Raw genomic sequence first — 5728 nt, forward strand, 5'->3', positions numbered from 1 at the left:
TAATTCCTAGGGAACACATGTTGCAGAGTATTGGTTTGATGTTAAAAGTCATCAAACAATCTATTTCGTCACCGATAAGGCATAATCTTGACACGAATTCTTCTATTTCAACCAGAAGGTGACAATTCAAACAGAGAAAAGTTTGCACAACTGCGCCGAATGACACCAAATCCAGAAGTCGTGACATCCAATTGATGTCATGACTGACACACTACTACAATAATAGAAGATCCTAAGTATGCTCTGAACAAACCACGCTCTGATACCAAATTGACACATATCTTTCAAACACCAGGGTAGGCACGTGCTGGCCGATACCCGAAGGTGACGAAGCCATACTAACATGCATGAAAAGTAACGAACATACTTAAAACTTATAAATTTATATACAATGATTATGAAATTATGGAATGTGTTCAGAGCATACAACTAATCCAAGACACTAAAAAGAAATAATATAAAATTGAAATAATAAAGGAATGGGCCCTAAACCAAGAGGACTTAAAGATGCCGATGTGGGAGTGTCTTGACACCGAGATTGTACGCCTCGATTCTAAGTCCTGAAGGGGGCGCAAAACTAAACATGAGTGGACCAAGTTGATATATAAGTAATACTGAAACAGTTATTCAACAACATATTAACCCCTAAGTTTAGAAAACTCATATAGCATAATAAGTAATAGGTTCTCCGAAAACCTTAGCATGCCATAAAACATTTGTAAAACATATATCATATATAGTGTGCTAAGTAGTGGTATCAAGGTCACTAGAAGGCCTTCATTCGCCCGTAAGCATATGGAACTCTTCATTCCCCCATGGGCCTTCATTCAACCCATAGGCCCCTACATCACTCGATTAAAGCCACATATTGATATCATTCGACCCGTAAGCCCCTACATCACCCGACCGAAGCCACAGATAAGTATCAATTGCCCATAGGCCCTACATCATCCGACCGAAGTTAATTAATGATTTCATTCGCCTGTAGGCAAAACCATTTGCCCATAGGTAGTATCATGCGCTCGTAGGCAGGACCACTGAATAAGCACATAATAACAAGAACATAATATTTATATATATATATAACAATCTCAAATCGATGCTCAGTAACTAAAACGTAATATCGTAAAACCACGTTCATAATTGAGTATACAATGATCCATTATATATACGACAAATAACGTAGAATCGATAAAGCATAATAATTCATAAAGCTCAGTAGCTAAAACATCATATCGTAAAACCACGGTCATAAGTAGGCATATAATCATCAATCATATATACCATAAAGAATGTAAAATCGATAAAGCATGATAATTCATAAAGCGTGAAACCAATTTACTCAAAAACGTTTCATAAAACGTAGCCATAAAAAAAATTTCTTGTATCCATTTCTAATAGTAAAATCATGCATTTTAGAAAGGGTCCACTCACCTTACACCGTTGGCGAAGAGCCGTGCAAACAATGGTTGATGGAAACGCCACTAACAAATGCACCTAAGCACATAAAGGGACCAATTAATAAAACCATACTAAAACGATTGAATTTCGGGAAATGGACATCATAAATGGATTCAAAAAAGTCAACCAAAAGTCAACGTTGACGGGTCAACGGTCTGGTAAACGGGTTGGTAGGCTAGGTTTGTTGGGTTTCCAACTGGGTTTTAGGTTTGGGCTTAGTGGGTTTGGGCTTTAGGCGTCTAGGCTAGGTTTGTTGAGTTAGGCCTGGTTGCATGGTCCAAGGCTTAGGCTGATTTTAGGTCGGATCCTTGGGTCACGAGTTGGGTCGACCCTGTTTTAGGCCAAGGGTTGCTGGTTGGGCTTGTTTCCAAACACTCATAACTTTTTCGATACTCAACCAAATCAAGTGATTCAAAAATCAAAGTTATAGTACTCAACGAGGTGAGGTGAATGATTCCTTACACGACGGCTAACTCATCATGGTTTGGCCGAAAAATGCCTCGAAAGTGGCGATGCTTGGCGAAAAACTAGAAAAACTTTAAACGTTATAACTTATTCAATACTCGACAAAATCAAGTGATTAAAAATGAAAATCATACTTCTCGACGAGACGAAGAGAATGGTACTTTGCACGATGGCTAACTTGTCATGGTTTAACCAAAAAAGGCCTTGAAAGTGGCAGTGCTTGTCAGAAAACTGGGAAAACTTTAAACGTTCATAACTTCTTCAATACTCGACAAAATCAAGTGATTCAAAAATGAAAATCATACTTCTCGACGAGATGAAGAGAATGGTACCTTTCTTAATGGCTAACTCACCGTGGTTAGGCTGGAAAATGGCCTAAAAAATTGCGGCCCCGACTTAGGTTTTCATCCCGATGATCTGGAAGGAAGTTTGAGGTTAGTTTGGGTGTTCTAGGCTTGTGAGGACGAGACGAAGCTCATGGTGCACTTGGTTTGGACGGTGGTAGGAGTGTTATCATTGTTGTTGTTTACAGAGGAAAAGAGATGAGACAGGTGAGAGAAATGAGAGAATAGAGAGTTTAGAGAGAAAGTGAGGGAGAGACAGAGCTCACTTGAAGGGAGTGGAGAAAAGAGTTTGGGCTAGGGGACAAACCTAAAAGAAGTGGCCCCACAAGGCACACAATTTAAGATCCAAAAGCAAACCATTTTAAAATATCTCCCAACCAAAGTGAAATTATAAAATTGCCCATCCGTTTCGTAAAAATCCGAGACGGGTTGTTACACACTTTATTATTAATACTTAGTTTGAACATCCCATCACAAGAATACCCCTTCCCAACAAACATCCTTTTTTTCAACATTATTAACTCGTCGAACTCTAGAATAGTCTTTATAATGTTCTTACATAATAAATTTGTAGACACAAGATTCTTTCTAATTTCTGGAACATGCAGTACATTAAGCAACGTCAATTTCTTCCCAAAAGTAAACTGAAGTTCAACGTTCATTCTCCTAGAACTTTGGCGGAATTATTGGTCCCCATTTAAACATCTTGATTGTCTGTTGATGCATCATGTGTCTTGAATTGTGTCTTGTCATTGCACACATGTATAGTAGCCCCTGAGTTGAGCCACCAATCGAATGATTTTATTATCGCTACCATATTCAGTTCAGTAATCATGCCAATATGCATCATTGATACCATTGCAACAATGTTATCAATTCCAGAATTTTCCACCATGTTTGCATTATTGATCTTATTGGCATATTCGTCACCGACTTTTCTGTGTCTACAATCACGAATGTAATGGCCTTTCTTTCCATAATGGTAGCAGGCACCATGTGCATTCTTTTTATTGTTTTTGGAATTGGTCTTCTTAAACTTCCCTTTCTCAATTTTGACTTTGAAGTTCTTTTTTGTATTTGTTTCCTTCGACAACGTGAACTTTAAAGGAATCTTGATTTACAAAATTCTTATCACAATTTCAAGTTTCCTCTTCAATTTGAATACCCTTTTGCAAATTCTCCAAACTTATATTTTCCACCATGTGTAGAAGTTTCTTTCTATATTTATTTCATGTATGGGGTAATTTTGCCATAATAACCCTAACTATCATAAGATCCGGAATAACTATCTTAACTTCACGAAGCTTAGAGACCAAGACCAATAATTCATGAACTTGGTTTAGGATAGGTTTGTTATCAAACATAGTGAACTCATAATATTTTAACATTAAAAATTTGTCGATACCTCTTTTCTCCGTTGTGTACTTGTGTTCAAGTGATTCCCAAATTTCCTTTGGAGATTGAATGTATGCGTACAGGTCATACAAGCGATCATGTAATGTGCCTGATGTGAGAATTACTTGACACACAAATTAACCCTCTTTTTGACAATTGTAGTATAGATATAAGTAGGGTATCGTTCTAGGCCGGGGATTAGGAGGGATTGCTAATCTATTCTAAATTAATTTAAAAATATTAAACAAGACTCAAGGACACAAAACTAGGCTAAAAACTCTAATAACTCGAAACACACTTAGAATGACTCAAAATAATGAAAACAATCAAATTAGACACTAGGAACTGAAATGGACGGAAATTGAATTAAAAGACTAACAACAATGAAAACTAACTAAATAATATAATTTAATAATGGGGGGGGTTTGGTTTTGACGAGAAGTAAATTAAACTTAAATAAATTACAGAATTGACAAAAGCATGAAATTAAGGTGAAAGGATAGGTGATGGACTAGCTAGAGGGTTCTTCTCCACACATGACACATATGCAACCTAAATTGATTTTCAGTTGTTCTTTCAATAAATTGTAAATCTCAATACTTCAGATTAACCGTGAACAGCACTTTTTTAATCTTCAAGTTTTCCTTAAGTTATTGAATTGGACGGAAAAACGCATACAACAATTCAAAACATTCTTCAAAAGTCCCCTACGTGAAAAGCACAATAGAGATACAATCAAAGATCATTAAACTTTGTGAAAACTATAAGCATTGACGAGGCATTCGTAACTATGATTTGCATGAAACTTATGCCAAGAATTTACTTAACGTGATTGTGACTAGCAACCTTCACTACTTGTGAATATAAGTTCATAACGATTAGGTGAAATTCACTTATATTCTAGCATCAAATTCATGCATGTAAATTAAGTATGCATTCTTAATCGACATACAAAAATAAGTTATCAATCAAGCAGTTAAGCAAATTAAATCACAACTCAGAAATCACAACTGAAGGTAATCAATTCATATTACAAATATATTAATGGCTTTGAATTCCCCCCTAGCCAAGGGGGGTTTAGTTCCTCATACTTGCAAAACAAAGATACATAAAATTAGACATTGAAATCAAAGATAGAAAACACCTAGAAACGCTCCAACACTCCCAAGGCTTGGGCTTAGGCACGGCACAAGATGTTCCTTCTCTTTGCCATGTGTTTGCTTTCTTTGCCATGTGTTTGCTGCCATGTTTTCCCCTTTACATTTACACACACATGCTTCATCATTTCAATCACAAAACACACACAATTCCTTCACCTTTGCCATGAGTTTTGTCTTCACTTTGCATGTGGGCTTCTTTGCATGTGTTTATCCTTGCAATTACACACACACACTTGCACACACAAAAGCCCAAAACGTCCATCCTCATGTCTCCATGTTTGCACCATCCAATCTTAGCCCAAAAATGCTCCAAAATGCTCCAAAATGCATCTTCTTGCATCCTTGGCCCATAGAACCTACAAACACACAAAAATGGTTTAAACTACTAACATAACTAAGAACTAAGAACATAAATGCACGAAAACAAACATACTAAGTCGCATAAATATGCTCCTATCAAATTCCCCCACACTTAGCTTTTGCTAGTCCTCGAGCAAACCAAAGAAACAAAACATAAGAACAAAACAAAACCTAAACCTTCCAATATTTACCTTAGGGATTTTCAATGCAACATGACATGCAAAAGATCATCATAACCACATATTTTGGCCTTCCCTACCCTTGAGCACATACTTAATCATAGTCACCACATACTAGTTCACATATAACCAATTAAAACTATGTTTTGAATGTAGTAACATGCCTTAGAGAATCTGCTCAATTCCTTACAAGATACACTCTTATTTTCACTCCGATTTTCTGACTACACACCCTACACTAGGTGTATGTGAGAAGATTGATGTAAACATGAAAACGAACACTCACATATGTTTATAGCAAAGAAAGCAATTTCTGGAGTTATTAAGCATGTATAGATATGATCTCATGACTGGAATGCTACTA

At 36.5% G+C, this 5728-nt stretch overlaps 1 long non-coding RNA gene across 1 annotated transcript; it reads right to left on the reverse strand.

Annotated features, from left to right (window-relative positions):
* Nucleotides 1-318: 318 nt before the first annotated feature.
* Nucleotides 319-1460, reverse strand: LOC126590354 (uncharacterized). Its single transcript, XR_007612081.1, has 3 exons — nucleotides 1435-1460; nucleotides 493-553; nucleotides 319-338 (listed from the first exon to the last, which is right to left on the reverse strand). It is a non-coding gene; the product is annotated as an uncharacterized LOC126590354 (long non-coding RNA).
* Between the last annotated feature and the right edge of the window lie 4268 nt (nucleotides 1461-5728).

This window comes from Malus sylvestris, chromosome 2 (assembly GCF_916048215.2).
Source record: "Malus sylvestris chromosome 2, drMalSylv7.2, whole genome shotgun sequence".
Classification (NCBI taxonomy): Eukaryota; Viridiplantae; Streptophyta; class Magnoliopsida; order Rosales; family Rosaceae; genus Malus; species Malus sylvestris.